Raw genomic sequence first — 16,602 nt, forward strand, 5'->3', positions numbered from 1 at the left:
CTGCACGCCGATGACGGCCACACGGAGTGCGTTTCCTGCTTGGGGAAACCCCATGCGGAAGCTGCGCTCACGGGAGCTATTTGCTCTCATTGCGAGAGTTTTAGTCTCAAACTCTCGACTCTCTCTGCTCACGGATCGCTTTCTTTTCAGAGAGCGACTCTGCCCCCGCGCCCTCCCGTTTTCTTCCTCCCAGGGACCCGTGAGGAAAAAACAGCGGGGCAGAGAGGTCGAGCGATCGGCCACGAGCGAGCTCACGCCGGCCCAGATCCCGCGTGCCTCGCTCTCGCCGCAGAGAGAGTGTTCACCCGTCCTTTTCTCCCGGTCTGATCAGCGTCCCTCTGCTGATGCGAGCGACCTGATCTCATTCGGGGGAAGTGGAGACGAGCTGCTCGATGACAGCATGTCACTGGCAGCATCGGATGCAGAGGAGCTGTTGGGCTCGGAAAATGACCCCACCCCCTCGCCATCATCCGCGCCTTCAGCTCCGGGTACAGAGGGAAATGTGTTTTGTGCAAACAACGGGCTCGTTCATGCGCCCAAGCATCCGACCGCTGTGATAGCGGGAAAAATAATAAAACACAAACATTTTCAAAAAGAGAGCAAACTTCCTCTTCCATCACTCGTACGTGTTCTGCCCCCATGCGGCCAGTCACCCGAGTTAATTCAACTCCTCTTCACGCGGGCCGAGGCCTGGCAGGCCATCCCCGGGGTGTCGTAATGGGTTATGGGCATAATAAAGCGAGGATATTCACTCCAATTTGCTCGAAGACCCCCGCGCTTCAGCGGCGTGGTCCCCACCTCCGTGCAGAGCAAGGACGCCCATGTCCTGTGCTCAGAGGTGATGAATTTGCTGGCAAAAGGAGCCGTGGAAAGGGTTCCTCCAGCCCAGAGCAAGTCAGGCCTTTACAGCCGTTACTTCCTCGTCCCCAAAAGAGATGGTGGCCTCCGGCCCATCCTCGATCTCAGACACCTGAATCGCGCCCTCATAAGGAGGTCGTTCAGGATGATTACACTGAAACAGATCCTCACGCGTATCTCAGGGAACCGAGGTTACGTTAGTAACCGAGTACGTTTTCTATTGTTGCTAGGGTGTTGTTCTAGGTGTAACAATCTCTGTTTAGTTTCATTGCATGCTGGTTTCGTTTTCCCTGTTGCCCGTCTATGTTCCTCACTAGTTTCCATGGTTTCTAATTAGTACTCACCAGTCATTAGTTCTGTTAATGATCTCCATCTTGTATTTAAGCCCTTAGTTCTCCCCAAGTGTTTTGTCCAATCTTGTTTGTGTTTTGCGTGGTTGTGTTTCCCTAATCCTGAGTTTTCCTGTTCCTATTGGATTTACTAATCAAAAGACTATTTTCTGACTGTTTGCACTGTCTAGATCAGGGAGATCGCACCCTCAAGGACCACACAAGGGACTTGTTAGACCTGGCTTGCCTTAACAACTACCCAGGTAACAATGTAAATCAGTGTATTGTCACTAACCTGTGGCAAAAAAACAAAACCGGTGACCTCCATCATACCGGCTATCTAGTCCTTCAGTGTTTCAGTGCTCACTTCTGTTCCTCTGGAGGAAATCTGCCGTATCTTCAATTTCCAAGGCTTCAACGGTACATCTTTTAGCTCAATGATCTCCTAGAAAGAGTTCAATGTATTTTTTCTGTAATTACAGTCATGGTTCTCATACACTTGTGGTGAACATGTGAATAAAACACTGTCAACTGATTCTCGTTTAATTTAGATGAGGATTTTAAATGCTTAAAACTTGTTTTTCCACTGTGGTGGAGACTTCTGTGTGTCTGACTTTTGTGATGTGGTTGCCATAACAATGTCTCGCTCCCTTAAACGTGCCTTTACAGTCAGTAGCCCATCCTGGCACACGTCAATGCATCTGCACTCTCTCACCATAAACTCACCATCCTCCGTGATTCATTTTCATTTCTTTTCCAGCCAGACTCCAAAAAAAAAAAAAACATTTGCGTTTTCTCATTCCACCTCACCAAAGGCTTCACTATCCAAGCAAAACGTCAGTGTGTTGAGGCATTCATGGCAACAAACAAACAACAAATGCTGAAAGCGAAACTCTGGTGCTGTTCTCATCACACAAGGGATAAAAAAAAATTGGGTGGTGTTTTTGTTTTTCTTCTCTGCTGGTTTTGCAGACCTTTCAATCAGTGCCCAGTATCACGTAGCCACAGGTATGTTTGTCATTTATGGTGTAGATATGCCTTCATCACTTTTCTTCATGGCCAGTTCTGTCCCCACCTCTTAAAAATAAAAGTAAAATAAAAGCATCTCCAGCAGGATTGTGTGTGCGTGTGTGTGTGTGTGTGTGTGTGTCATAATGACAGGTGATCCATATTGTTATTTTTAAGAAACATTTTAAATTGTTATATTTATTTGTTTTAAATCTTGAATTTTTATATACAATTTTGAATTTGTTATTTTTAATAAAAACAATAAAAATACAAATAATTGTATTGAAATTTTGGATCTGGATTCTGGAAAATTTCTGTATCAGTTTATCTCACAGATCAGTATTTTAACCTTTTTACCCATATATATAATGAAGATATCTCTTCTATTATTTCTGCTATACTTATGCTTTTATTTTTTATTTTATTTATTATTTGTTTATGAACAGAAACTGGGAAACAAACAGAAACAATAGTTATTTAAAGGGAAACAATAAAAAAAAAGATATAGATTTTTAAAAACATTTTAATTCAGTTAGATTACCTTAATTTATTTATAATAACAAAGATAAAATTAATTAATGTAATTAATTTATTAATCATTTTAATTTGAATAAAGTTTGCTGAGGTACCTAAGTGGGTTTCCAGACCCCTAGTCGAGAACCAAAATTCATAGACTATTCATTTATTCAAAACAATAGAAGATAATGTTAAAATATGTGTGCATAACTTCATTAATAATCATGAGTTGAGCCTTTGCTTTTTCATAACATCACAACGAGCATGTCTTTGCCATAAGAACTGTCCCATCCCCACTATTTTAAAACAAAGTCATTCTCATGTTAACAGCAATGATTTTAACATACTAAACATCTAAGGAAAGACTGACAAACCGGCAGCTGAAGAGCCTGAAGCGGTGTGAACTCGTTTCCAAAGCGACAGAGCTTTTCACGGCCAGTATCTTGTTGCCGCGCATTCATCTTAATCTCCAGATCCCTGCAGATCCCTGAATGCATGATTTTCAGAGAGAACCTGGGACACACAGTGAAGTCCGATAAATCCTTTACAAGCAGTCAAGTACTGTAGTTTTAGCATCTACATTTCAATTTCTTGACTTACCTTACTGTATTTAGGCAGCGGGAGCTACTGCGGTCAGACATGCACTCAAAGTCTGGGGTTTGTAGAGCCATATGACCTGTTTATAGGTCTAGAGCTAATTCTGCATTGAGAAATAGACGTTACATGTTAACACATAAATGAAGCTTATCTGGAATCAATGTTTAAAGGCAACATTTGACAATTTAACGCATTTATCTTATGTAATGTGACATCTTTCTGAACCAGTGTTATTTTAGTATTATTTATATACTATTACAGTTTTATTAATATTTTGAATTCGATTTTATTTTTATACTTATAGTTTTCATTTCAATTTTAGTTACGTTTTTAATAATTTTGTTATGTGCTTTTGTCTTTTTTTATTAGTTTTTGTTTATTTTAAATAATGCTATTTAGATTTAATTTGTTTTTATTTCAGGTTTAGTTTTTATTTATATTACTTCTTGTTAGTAATTTTAAATGCTTCAACTTAATTGAAGTCAGTGCTGTTAAATTGTGTGTGTGTGTGTGTGTGTGTGTGTGTGTGTGTGCATATATTTTCTCGTCTTAATGGGCCATTTTTAACAAAATAAGCTTCAGAGTGGATCACACTTTAGGCCAAAAGTCTGATTTTATTAGACGATGGAAAACATTTTAAACAATTAAATATTTGGTTAATATTATTTTTCATTTTTACATCATAAGAAAATTAGTTTCTAAGTGATTATGAGAAATTTCATTGTGTCCAAGGACATTTATCATGAAAGTAAAAAAAGGTGAATTTTTAAATTAATGTCTTCTCTACATGTTGTCCCAGAATCCCCTGAGCAGCTGCTCTGAAAGATCAGCGCTCAAGAAGACACTGGATCCAAAGAGAAAGGAAAACTTGAAATCGCATCATATTACCCCTTTAAGTAATGCTGCTACAATGGATGTTAAGGTGAGAAGTGATTGCAGATGTACTGATCGGTAAGATTTTTTAATGCTTTTGAAAGACGTCTATTCTGTTTACCAAGGCTGTATTCATTTGATAAAAAATGCAGTAAAAACTGCAATATTGTGAATTACAATTTATAATAATTGTTTTCTATGTGAATATATTGTAAAATGTCATTTATTCTTGTGACGCAAAGCTGAATTTTCAGCATCATTACTCCAGTCTTCAGTGTCACATGATCTTCAGATATCATTCTAATATGCTGATTTGCTGCTCAAGAAACATTTCTGATTATTATCAATGTTGAAAACAGTTGTGCTGCTTCATAGCATTTATTTGAAACTGAATTTTTGCAACATTATAAATGTCTTTACTGTCACTTCTGATCAATTTAATGCACCCTTGACGAGTAAAAATCTTACTGACCCCAAACTTTTGAACAGTAGTGTAATTTAAAACTAGTTAAGATTACTAATTGTGCAATGTGGACACATTTATGGTCATTAAGTGGTCACTGTAAATGTCAGGGGTCATTCTGTTCCCATGGTTTGTGTGTGTGTATGAGTGTTTCAGTCCACATGTTTGTTGACTATCACCCGCACTAAGGCTTGTCCCAGCGACTTCTGAACTTTAAGCAGATTAAACGCCCAGCGCTGACACGTGATTGGCTGCCCTCTGTCCTCCCTGCTCTTCTTCTTTGATTGGACTGGTACGTTCTCTGTGGGAATGTTAATGTGTCATGGTTAGGCATTAATGAATGATTGACAAAAGCACACTCATTCCTAATGCTTGACAAATGGATGAGGTTAGTGAGGATGTGCATATGCATGTCATGTCATGTGGTCACATAATGGTATCAAACATTAACCAGCTGTAAGTGGATCAATGCATCTCAGTGGCACAAACACACATGTAGCAAAGGGACAGTTCACCTAAAAATGAACATTTCTTCTGAATTTAATTTACACTCCCTCATGTCGTTTCTTTACAGAACACAGAAGAAAATCATTTAGTAATCACTTTCAATCTCTGAGCTACTCTTTCCTTAAAATGAAAGCGGAGAGATTGTTGTCCAGAGACTGGTGCGATATTGCTCTCGCTGCTCGTGTGATATCGCATATCATATGATATAAATATGAGACATTTTATACAAATATGACATATAAATATGAGACATTTTGTAGGCTACATCACACAGTATTAATCGTGTAATTTTTCCATAACACACTAAACCTAATATATATATATATATATATATATATATATACACACACACACACACACACACACACACACACACACACACACACACACATCAAGAGGGCAATTTGAATGGGCGGAAGGTACTTTTTTACATAACAAAAATTTGATCTGTGATGATAAATAGTTAATGACAGAATTTACTTTTTTTTTGTGTGTGAACTGTCTCTTTAAGACAGAAGCTGTTTTCTAATCTTGTCTGTATATGTGATGGATTCAGCCCAAAGCAAGTCTAAACAGATTGATGCAGTCTAGTGATTCAGGGGAGGAAGTCTGTGGAGAGACTCTTCACCATGACTAGACATATTGACAGATGTCCCATTTCCCCTACCTTTCAGTAAGCATTAGAAATTTTCTTGCAATTCCAGAAATAATAACCAAAAGAACGGTCTCTGTGGACTTTTCTACCTTTCAACACATCGCTGCCGTTTCTGCCACATGCTTAAACGGCAGATATATCTGACCACTGACAACTTTCAATGTGGGGGTTTATTTGTTAAAGCCTCTCAGTGAGTTCAGTGCCAAACCTGCCCTGCCAAATGCGAACATTGATCAAATATTCTACAGACACACCTGAGATATGAGCTTCTATTTTGGGTTGACTACCTATCTTCTTGCTTTTCTGGAGAATTAGTTGCGGTCTAATCCAGAACTAATAGCACAATGTTTGCAAGAGGCTTTAAACTGCATTGATTGGTGCCAATAAGAGCAAGCAATCTAGAATATAATACAGAATATAAAAATATATAGAATATAAAATTAAAAATATTAAAATATAAATATATTAATCAGCATTTTTCTTTAGTTTCCAATAAAAATACCTAAACAAAAATACCTAAAACAAGATACATCTATTTGAAGCAAAAATAAATAAATAATAAAAATCAGATGGTAAAGAAAAACTTATTTCAAAACATATTTTATCTTAAATTTATTTCAAAATATATCCCTTATGCAATTTAGTAAATATATAACCAAATAAGTAAACAAGTAAAACACTGTGTAGTTTTTTTAAACAAGACAAATAATACTTTAATATATAAAATAATTTTTGCAGTAATAATTGTCAATAAAGAAAACCTCCAATTCAATAAGACTATAGGAATAATAATAATATATATTATAAAATAATATTTAGATTTTATATTTATACAATAATAATATTTTATTAAAAAAAATAAACAGTAAAATATGTATACTAATATCTATGGCTGTCTTAATTCCTTGCTGTCAAACATAAACCATAGAGTTATGAAAACCTTAAAGCTTCTCTTTTGTTGACAACAAAATTATAAATGATTATTTTACAAACTTAGAAAGATGGTAGTGTGTGTAGCATTTTCAAATGCACATTATAAGCAATCCAATCTCACTGCGCTTACCAAGATCCAGTAGTTTGTGTGCAGCAGATTTTACTGTGAGCCAAGCCGTGTTTTTTACGCAATTCACGTGGGTCGTGCTTTTTAAGGTAGGAAAATACAGAAAACTGTATAAAAAGTGGTAAAAAGCAGCCAGGTCAGCCTTTCTGGGTAACTATTTGAATACATGGGGCCAAGATAAGATTGGTCAGAGGAAGTGCGCTGGGCTTCTTGAGACTGATTTTGCACACCCAACTGCATATGCTGTGCAAGCTGGCTAGAAATAACTGATACGCTATTATACCTGTTAGTTTGATAAGTGTCTGGGTTGCTCGAGTCCCACTGCTGTTCCTGTCCAAAACAGCCCACACAACCTCCTTGAGCGGTCCACCAACACACTCAGAATGAAGAGCTGAGACCTCACTGCCCTCTCATGACCCCTCCAAGAGTGCAACAGTGGGGGCAGTTCTTCTGCTGACTGAGAGAGACACACATACTGGATGCCATTAAATCGAGACTTAAATAATGAGCTAAATAAGGTAAACTGAGATTCCTTTAGCCATTCATCCTAATGCAAAAAAGTTAATTTCCATACCTCCATATCTCCAGTGGATAAGGCATACTGTGAGGTATCCCAGACCTTGATGGATCCGGTGGTGTCTCCGGTGACAAGACTATTTTCCTGGTCTGTGCTTAAACCCATCACACTCTCATCAAATTCATCAGGCGCATAGAACTGTCCTGCATCAGAAAGGATTGTCAAAACAAGTCATTAATCTTCTGCTCTGTGCTTTTCAGCAGACAAATATCTGTGCACCCAGAAACCGAGTAGAAGCCATACAATAAGATTTTCAGCTATTTCAGTATTGTTGAGTGTTTGTGGCATTGCATTTTGGGATTCTATAGTATATTTTATTATCTATAACACTGACCAATGGCGCATTTATTTGATACAGTAAAAACAGTAATGTTGTGAAATATTATTACAATTTAAAATAAATGTTTTCTATTTTAATATATTTTAAATTATTATTCCTGTGATCAAAGCTGTATTTTCAGCATCATTACTCCAGTCTTCAGTGTCACATGATCCATGATTGTAAAGAGTTGTGCTGCTTCATATTTTTGTGGAAACAGTGACACGTTTTTTTTCAGGATTCTTTGAATAGAAAATTCAAAATAGCAGCATTTATTTGAAACAGAAATCTTTTGAAACATTCTAAGGTTGTTTTTTTTGTTTTTTTTATCAAGTTAATGCATCCTTGATAAATAAAAGTATTAATTTATTTTTCTTTTTTTTTACTTACCCCAAACTTTTTAATGGAAGTGCATCACAGTTTCCACAAAAATATTAAGCAAAAAAAAAAAAAAAAGGTTTTTAACATTTATAATAAGAAATGTTTCTTTAACAGCAAATCTGCATATTATCAAAGGAAATAATTTTTTTAATTTACTGAATATAAAATTTTATTGCACAACTGAATAAGTCCAATACAATTCCAATATAAAAGTCAAAATATATTAAAATAGAAAACAGTTATATTAAATTGTAATAATATCTCACAACATTACAGTTTTTACTGTAGAAATCCTCATTATTTCAAACCTTCTCAGCAGTGTACTACATACATTGTGGTTTCTGAAGTAAAGTGCAATTTAACAGAGTCCTCAATTTGAAATAGTCTATATTATGGTGTTTGTGATGTGTTAAAGTCCCCCTGTAGTGAAAATCAAGTTTTTTATGTTGTTTATTTGTCTATGAGGTGTTTTTAATATGCTCATTTAAATATGTCATTTTGATGATCAAAGATAAGTTTTAAAGGATAAAATATTTGACTACAGGGGGACTTTAAGTTGTCATCAGTTCCTCTCAGTTATGATGTTTAGGGCCCACAGATGCTCCACCAGCAGACAAACCCGGCCTGTGAACTGAGTAACACAGCGCTGCTTCTCAAATGACTCTGCTGAGCTCGTGTTTGCATCTGTGAACGGGCAGATGAACTCTACACACAGAAGCATATTTCATTTATACATTATTACTGCTAAATTTGATAAATATTTACAAAGAAAGTCTGTAGAAAGACTGTAATAGCATATTCACAACTTTAATTGTTTTTTACATTTATTTTTTAAAACCAATCGAGAACCATCATCTCGACAGACATTTTATATGTTATTTCTTTCACTGTGCATGATTTATTTATGCAATGACTCTCAGCACATGTGAATTATGCTGATACATCAATCATGCAACTTTAATTTTACAACATATGTAAATAATTACTGTGCATATTGCGGGGATACATAAAAAGGCATATTCTACACTTTTTTTTGGGGGACATTTTATCATACTATTTTCCCTCCTGAAGTCCACTTATATTGTTAGTCATGGTTTCTTATCCAGAAACAATTAGTTTTCCACTCATTTTCCACCCTCTCTCTGACCCTTACAGCAAAACAGGCTGTTTTTGCTAGATTTATATTTGTAAATTACCTGTGTTATGATTGGCTAGCAAGCCGCTGAATACTTATTTAAAAATAGATGCATAGAGGAGTTCTGTGTTTAGTACTGTATGTGTACTTAGCACTTTCCTTGCATATTTTAAATAATGGGTTTAATGTACTATTTTATTGCAGGCTCATTTCGTACTAACTTCCCTTGCTGCATCGTGTGATGGGCTTCTGAAGAGCCAGGCTCCATATAATGATCTCTCCATCGTAGCTCCCAGTAGCCAGGAGTCCCAGACCTGGACAGTGATCCATGGCCAGGATATCCTCACTGTGCTGACGACCAGACTTCCAGGACAGGTCTGCTTTTACATAGATGTCCTGTACTCATAGATACACTTCAGTAAATGTCTTTGAGATCTCCAGTTCTGCTGTGTCAGACCACCATTAAAACCCACTTTGATGTCACAGACGTCTCAAGGTATGACCACAAAAGCAAACACCCAATTGAAGAGAACCAGAAAAATGCACATTATGTGTGTATTCTGGCTAAAAGCACTTTTTGCTTTTAAGTAGCCATTAAAGTGTGTGTATGATTGAGACACAAACTGGCCCTTACTTTTGAAAGCGCAATGCTATGCTGAGCGATCAGTCGACTCCAGTCTGTGGCTAGAAGCTGGTTGTCATGGTGACAGATGATCCCGGTGACCTCTGAGTTGGAGACAGTTTCTAGTTTATGAAGATTGAGGCCATTCAGTAAGTTCCACACCTACAGCAAGAGAATGTACTTGTTACTAACAGAAATGACACCAACAAATGGCCAATCAGCAGCAATTTTATATTTCAGTCATCACAATTTAATTGCATGTGCAGAACTTCTGTGTGTGCCGAACACAAACTCTGTTTCCCCCTTTTGTCAAACAGATACAAAATAAGGGATCAGATTTCAAAGAACAGGACAAAACACACACACACACACACACACACACACACACACATATACAGTACCTATGTACATACACATCCTATACTCAAACACATATCCACATACACAGACATATAAAGGTCACCAGATACAACTTATATGACATTCATAAGGGTTTAGATTGATCAAATTCTACAATATAAAGTTAAAGCATTTTATAAAGCATTTGGTCTAAATCAAGGGGAAGAAGAAACACACACACACACACACACACACACACACATATACAGTACCTATGTACATACACATCCTATACTCAAACACATATCCACATACACAGACATATAAAGGTCACCAGATACAACTTATATGACATTCATAAGGGTTTAGATTGATCAAATTCTACAATATAAAGTTAAAGCATTTTATAAAGCATTTGGTCTAAATCAAGGGGAAGAAGAAACACACACACACACACACACACACACACACACACAACTTTTCTTTTCAACCACTTCCCCCAGTGTGATGATTAATTTTTATTAGTATGTTGTCTTAATGAAAAGGTCAGAATTTCCATATTGCACCCACTGCTTAATGCATTTGAGACGCGTTTTCCTCAGCACATAACTTACATCTTATGATTTTAATGTTAAGATTTTAAAGATCATGTAGTGTTTTCCAGCCTTTGCAGTCTATGTAAGGCCAATTCACACTGCACCCACAGACACAGATGGTCACCAGATTACAGTATGTAACATTTCAGACAAACCAACACCCAAAAATGGCAATTCAACATGTTCAATCACTGAAAATAAGCACTGAACAACATCAACAGACACATTAATCTGAGAAAACCAGACGAACGTGTCTGCTGCCATTTGTCTGCATCTGATGGTGCAGTGTGAATTGCCCTATACAGTACAGATATGCAATATACTGTTACTTGCTAATAAGTGTACGTTCAAACAAAAATCCTGAATGTCTGTCAAGGATGTGAACCTCACTTTGGTAAATCCAAGCGCGTCTGGAAATACACACATTTTATTTCTTGTTGGACTGGTAACCTTTGCATGCTGACTACTACTAAAGACTTTAAATACACAAAGATGGTGCACTCATTTTACTTATGAATTGGAGAAAGTGCAACGCACAATATGGCTGAATAGTGCCGGCTTTTAAATAAATGAGCCAGTCGCATTGTCACCAGTACTTTAGCCTGAAAAATATGCTTTTTAAAGTTATTTGAGCATAGGAAACTACATTTATAAGACAGTTGTTGTCAGATTTCATTGGTGATTTTAAATATGAAATTTAATTGTAAGCTTGGTGAACCGCTTTGGAGAATTTGATGTTTCCCAATTCAAATAGATGTACCTGCATGACTGAAATAGCTGTCCGAAAGGCGTTTCAAAGAAAGCCTCCGAGTAAAATGACTCGCTTTAAAGGGACTTTGCTATTATTAATTTTAAGAATAACTCTCACACTTGCCTTAATAGTGCCATTGGTGGCTGTGGAGATCAGTCTGCGCTGATGTACGTCTAGTGCCATACAGGAAACCTCCTCCTTACCGTGAGCGTTCCTTACTTCTATCTTCTTAATGCCTGTTTTCACATCCCACACAGTCAATGTGGAGTCAGCGCAGGCTCTGATTACCTAGACCATGCACATTAAAATAAGAACCTATAATGTTCAGTCCACAAACCATCAATCAAACAAACCCAAACACCAACCTGTTGAAGATGTGGAGTATAGAGGGCGCAGGTGCAAATCCCAGACCTGCTGTCGGATTCGATCTTCGACCAGATACTCCCTGCAGGTCACCAGAAGCACAGGATCTGCAGTCAGGTTGAGGAGCAGAGGAAAGCTGCCCTGCTCTGGAATAAAGCCTAGTTGGATATTAGGGAATTGTCTTTATGCATTGTTGAGAAGGAATATCCCATATTTTCAGCACCTGAAAGGTGACAGAGAGAGAGAGACCAGAGCTTTTGACTTGCATTTCAACTAATTATCTTTGACTTTTCTTGCATGGAAGAGGCATTTCCATTACTTTCTTTTCTCATGCCAACAGCCATCAAACTGGCATGAAACTTTAAATGCAAAACAAACCTGCTCAAAATGTATTTACCCTCAGGCCATCCAAGATGTAGATAAGATTGTTTCTTCATCAGATTTGGAGAAATTTACCATTCCATCACTTGCTCACCAATTGAACCTCTGCAGTGAATGGGTGCCGTCAGAATGAGAGTCCAAACAGCTGATAAAAACATCACAATAATCAACAAATAATCAACACAACTCCAGTCCATCATTTAACGCCTTGAGAAGCAAAAAGCTGTGTGTTTGTAATTCTAAATTTCTACAAATTTGTTCTGATGATGAAACAAACAAATCAACATCTCAGAGGGCCTGAGGGTGAGTAAATTTTCAGCAAACCTTCACTTTAGGGTGAACAATTGCTTTAAGAAAAAAACTTAAGCATTCAAATTCTTGAAACTCTTCTTAAATAACTTCTTAAAGTTAGGATAACCTCCAACTTGTCTTAAATCCGCCAAGTTAAGTTACTTTCACAATATTTTGGGTTGTTTCAAATGTTGTAATTAAGAATTAAAACATAACAATAGATATAAATAATATGTGCATGAGTTCTCTGAAGTGACACCAACAATTGATAACGCAAGCAACGGATCATTCATGATTATATGTGACATGACTTTTCGCTGAATTTGAAATTCAGTAACAATTTTACAGAAACAAGTCAAAAAGGGACCTTGTTTTAAATTTTAGCCTATATTACAACATAAGTTTCGGCAGCATATACCAGATGGGTCCACTATAGCAGCACGCACACAGATGCAGGATGCATTCACTCAAGAGCGCAAAAAATTCTGTGCATGCATATTTTGATTGTTATGGTAATCTGCAGGCAGTGCAAGAACACAGCCTTTGAGTTGCTTTTTATTGAGTCGATCAGCGAGTCTTCAGCTGCCATACAATCAGATAATGCCAAAGTTTGTAATTTTTTCTTAAGAAAAAAATAAGATGTTCTTAAGAAAATATGTCAGCACTTCTTAAGAATTTTCAAGAACTGCACTTAGGAACATTTTAACTTCCTGGAATTTATCTTAAGAAACTACTTCTTCTCGTGATTTTGTGAATCCAACCACAGGATCTTTTATATAGCGCTCTCTGTTTTGCACTCTGACATTTGGTAGGTGGAAAACTAACAGCATCCTTGGAGTAGCTGAAGATCTTGCCCAATGCTTGGTGAATAACCACATCCACCACAGTGGTCTGGTGACTGCGCAGAACCGCAGTTGGGTGGGAGGTCACATAGCGGTTCCACAGTCTGACAGCAGGACCCACTCCAGCTCTTACCAGCAGACTGAGAGAGAAGCTGAAGTCAAAACACTTGACTCCCTGCAGAAGATCTAGTGAAAAGGCTTCAAATGTTCTGTTATTATTTGCTGGTAGCCGTGTTGCTATTTAGTCTGACTAATAAATTACTTATAGTACTCACAGTACTTGTTTTACAGAATATCTAGGCTCTGGTTTTCTTCTCTAGCTTCTCTTTGTAACTACTGTGGGGGCGGCTTATTTCTCAGAATATTACAGAATGGAAAATGCTGGGGAATAGTCTGTTTTAATAAATCCGTCAAAACAACTAAAAGAAGACTTTTTATTTTGTGTGAACACTCTCTTTAAAAACCACAACAACAACCTCTCTGAATCATGAGTGTGTGTTTTAAATGCTCTGTGACTATCCTTTAGAAAACACTACTTTGACGTATGATCTACAAATAAGCTTTGGAGTATGTCTGTCTGTCTGTCTGTCTATCTATCCAGCTATCTGTGGGAATAGGAATGTTTGGATGGCATGGTTGGGATGTTTATATGCACATTATGCATATATGTTGCTATAGTATCCTGTAAAACTGGCTCACAAGAAACACTGCAAATAAAAATAAAAATGCCATTGGAATACAGAGAATACAGAAGATGCACCATTGTTGCAAACATTTTATATCATCACCTTTTCTATTCTCCAAATGTATTCCTCTCTCTTCTGATTGACATCAATGATGACCACAGAGCTGGTTGGACTTTCTGATGATGTAATAATTAGCTCATCATGCGGCTCATACAGGATTCTGTTGATCGGCTCGCTGTGGATTTTTGGGATGTGCTGATAGGAGACCCGTGCACTGTGTGCATGTATATCCTGTATGAGTTCATGAAACCAGTTTACAACATCAGTCACATGCCATTTTAGATCTAGATAAAGTGAATTTAAAAGAAGAAATATGGCCATTTTATTTCACACATGGCCAAGCTGTCTTGGCACAATAGTCAGTCATCCCTACATGAAAATGCACACACTCACTGGCATAAAGATTTGAACTTGGCCAGTCTGGTTGGTAAAAGGCATTTCAAAGAGCCCCTTGAAAGGCTGAAGAAACCACAACAAATTCACAGAGCCCCTGTCATCGCCCCACATCAGCACACACTTTTCTCCTGGAGCCTAGACGCAGATCAAACATGACTCACGGCAAACTCAAACAAAAACAAAAACAAACCAGCTTGGAGAATTAGCAAGCTTAAAATAAATTCAAGTTCAACACTGGGCCATGAAATGTCAGCAGCCTAGCAATATGACTCAGTCCTCAAAAAACAGAGGCACGGGACAACAACAAGGTCAAAATGTAAGCAGAAAAGCAAACTACTACATCTGACAGGCTTGTTGACTCATACCGAACAAATGAACCTGCTCAAAACTGCACGTGGTGGTAACGTCAAAGAAGTGGATGCCCCTGCTCAGGGTTTCCACAGCGATCTTGTGAACATTTGGCATGTAGACAAGCATCGGTGGTCCAGCCCTGGAACCTCTTAAGATACTGCCTTTTACTAAAGGGGACAGCACTCATCTGCAGGAATGGAGGAGAGGTTTTAGATTCATGAATGGTCACAAAATATTACTGTAAACATATCATTCTGTGAATTAAATGATAATATCTCACCTCCAGTGACTTGATGTTGTTCAGATGTCTGTTTCACACAATGAGAGTTCCTCTCTTGCTGACGCTGATGTATCACATGGGACCTCCATACAAGTTAGACAATGTCGGTTAAAAAGCAGATTTCATGTACAGTATGTAGAACCATTTTTAATTTATGACAGTAAGTATTATAGCAGAAAAACTGAAAATGAAATAATCATTTAATAAAGAAACATCTTCCAGCCTGTGTAACGTTAACCGTCATCGAGGATATTACATTTAAAAAACAATTTGGTATACAACCAAGAAATGCTCTTTCATGTTTGATAAATACACGATATTGAGGATGAAAACCTTGCTTAGTTACCTTACCTTATTTCTTGTCAGTGACATTTCAGTCATTATTTGACTCATTTAAAACTACTTACGCAACGGTTAGTTTTTGAATTTGAGGAGCGCCGTTTCAATACGGTCACAAAAATTAGTCACAAACTTCAGCCCTCAAGAGGGCGATACAGTCACATTCACATGATTATGAAAATAAATTTAAATCTATGTATGTAGCCTATGTATTTCAGATATGCGATATCAAGCAGCATAACAGACACTTTTTGTACAGGTAAAATAATCGGAAGCGATGACACCGACCGGATGTCTGTCTCGCGCATTCAAGTTATAAATGCTCGCGCCGCTCTTATCAGAAATAAGGTGCATTTCGTTAGTGATTATTTTCACCACCGATGGTTATGCACATTGTGCACTCTTCAAAAACGGCACTTATTGAGGACGGCACGCGCTAACATTGATCGATTAAAGTGTATATATATTTAAATATAATGGAAGATATAGATTGTACTGCATGTTAGCTTCCTTATTGTTCCCAACAGCATAATTAATTTAAGTCCATATGTCTTACTAACAAGAAACTATGCTTCTAACCACAGGTCGAGAGCTATAGTTCCTACCACGTAAGTTTATGTTTTCGGGAAACACCGAATCGTTGAACTATGTTGGTAACGACGGAACTTGCGGCCATAGTTGGCTAACGATGCTTTTGGGAAACGCATCCCTGTTCAGTTAAGGATACTTCTATCCTCTTCTCCGCTAAGTAACAGAGGTATTGGATTTATGATCCATATTGTTGGATTTTTTTGAACACTGTGAAGCCTCACATACTGTTCATTCACAATGGCTACTTTAAGCCTTCATAAACATAGTTGTTTTTGCTTTAACAAATGGAAGAGACACACTGTAACTCTAAACTCAGTTGTGTTTCAGATGCTGTCAAATCCTATAACCTGAAAACCTGCCACTCAATTACAGAAAAATACACACATAATTTAACGATTTTGTGTTTTGCTTTATTTATTTATGTTCACTGTCAATT

This window comes from Sinocyclocheilus anshuiensis, unplaced genomic scaffold (genome assembly GCF_001515605.1).
Source record: "Sinocyclocheilus anshuiensis isolate Anshui unplaced genomic scaffold, SAMN03320099.WGS_v1.1 scaffold546, whole genome shotgun sequence".
Taxonomy (NCBI): Eukaryota; Metazoa; Chordata; class Actinopteri; order Cypriniformes; family Cyprinidae; genus Sinocyclocheilus; species Sinocyclocheilus anshuiensis.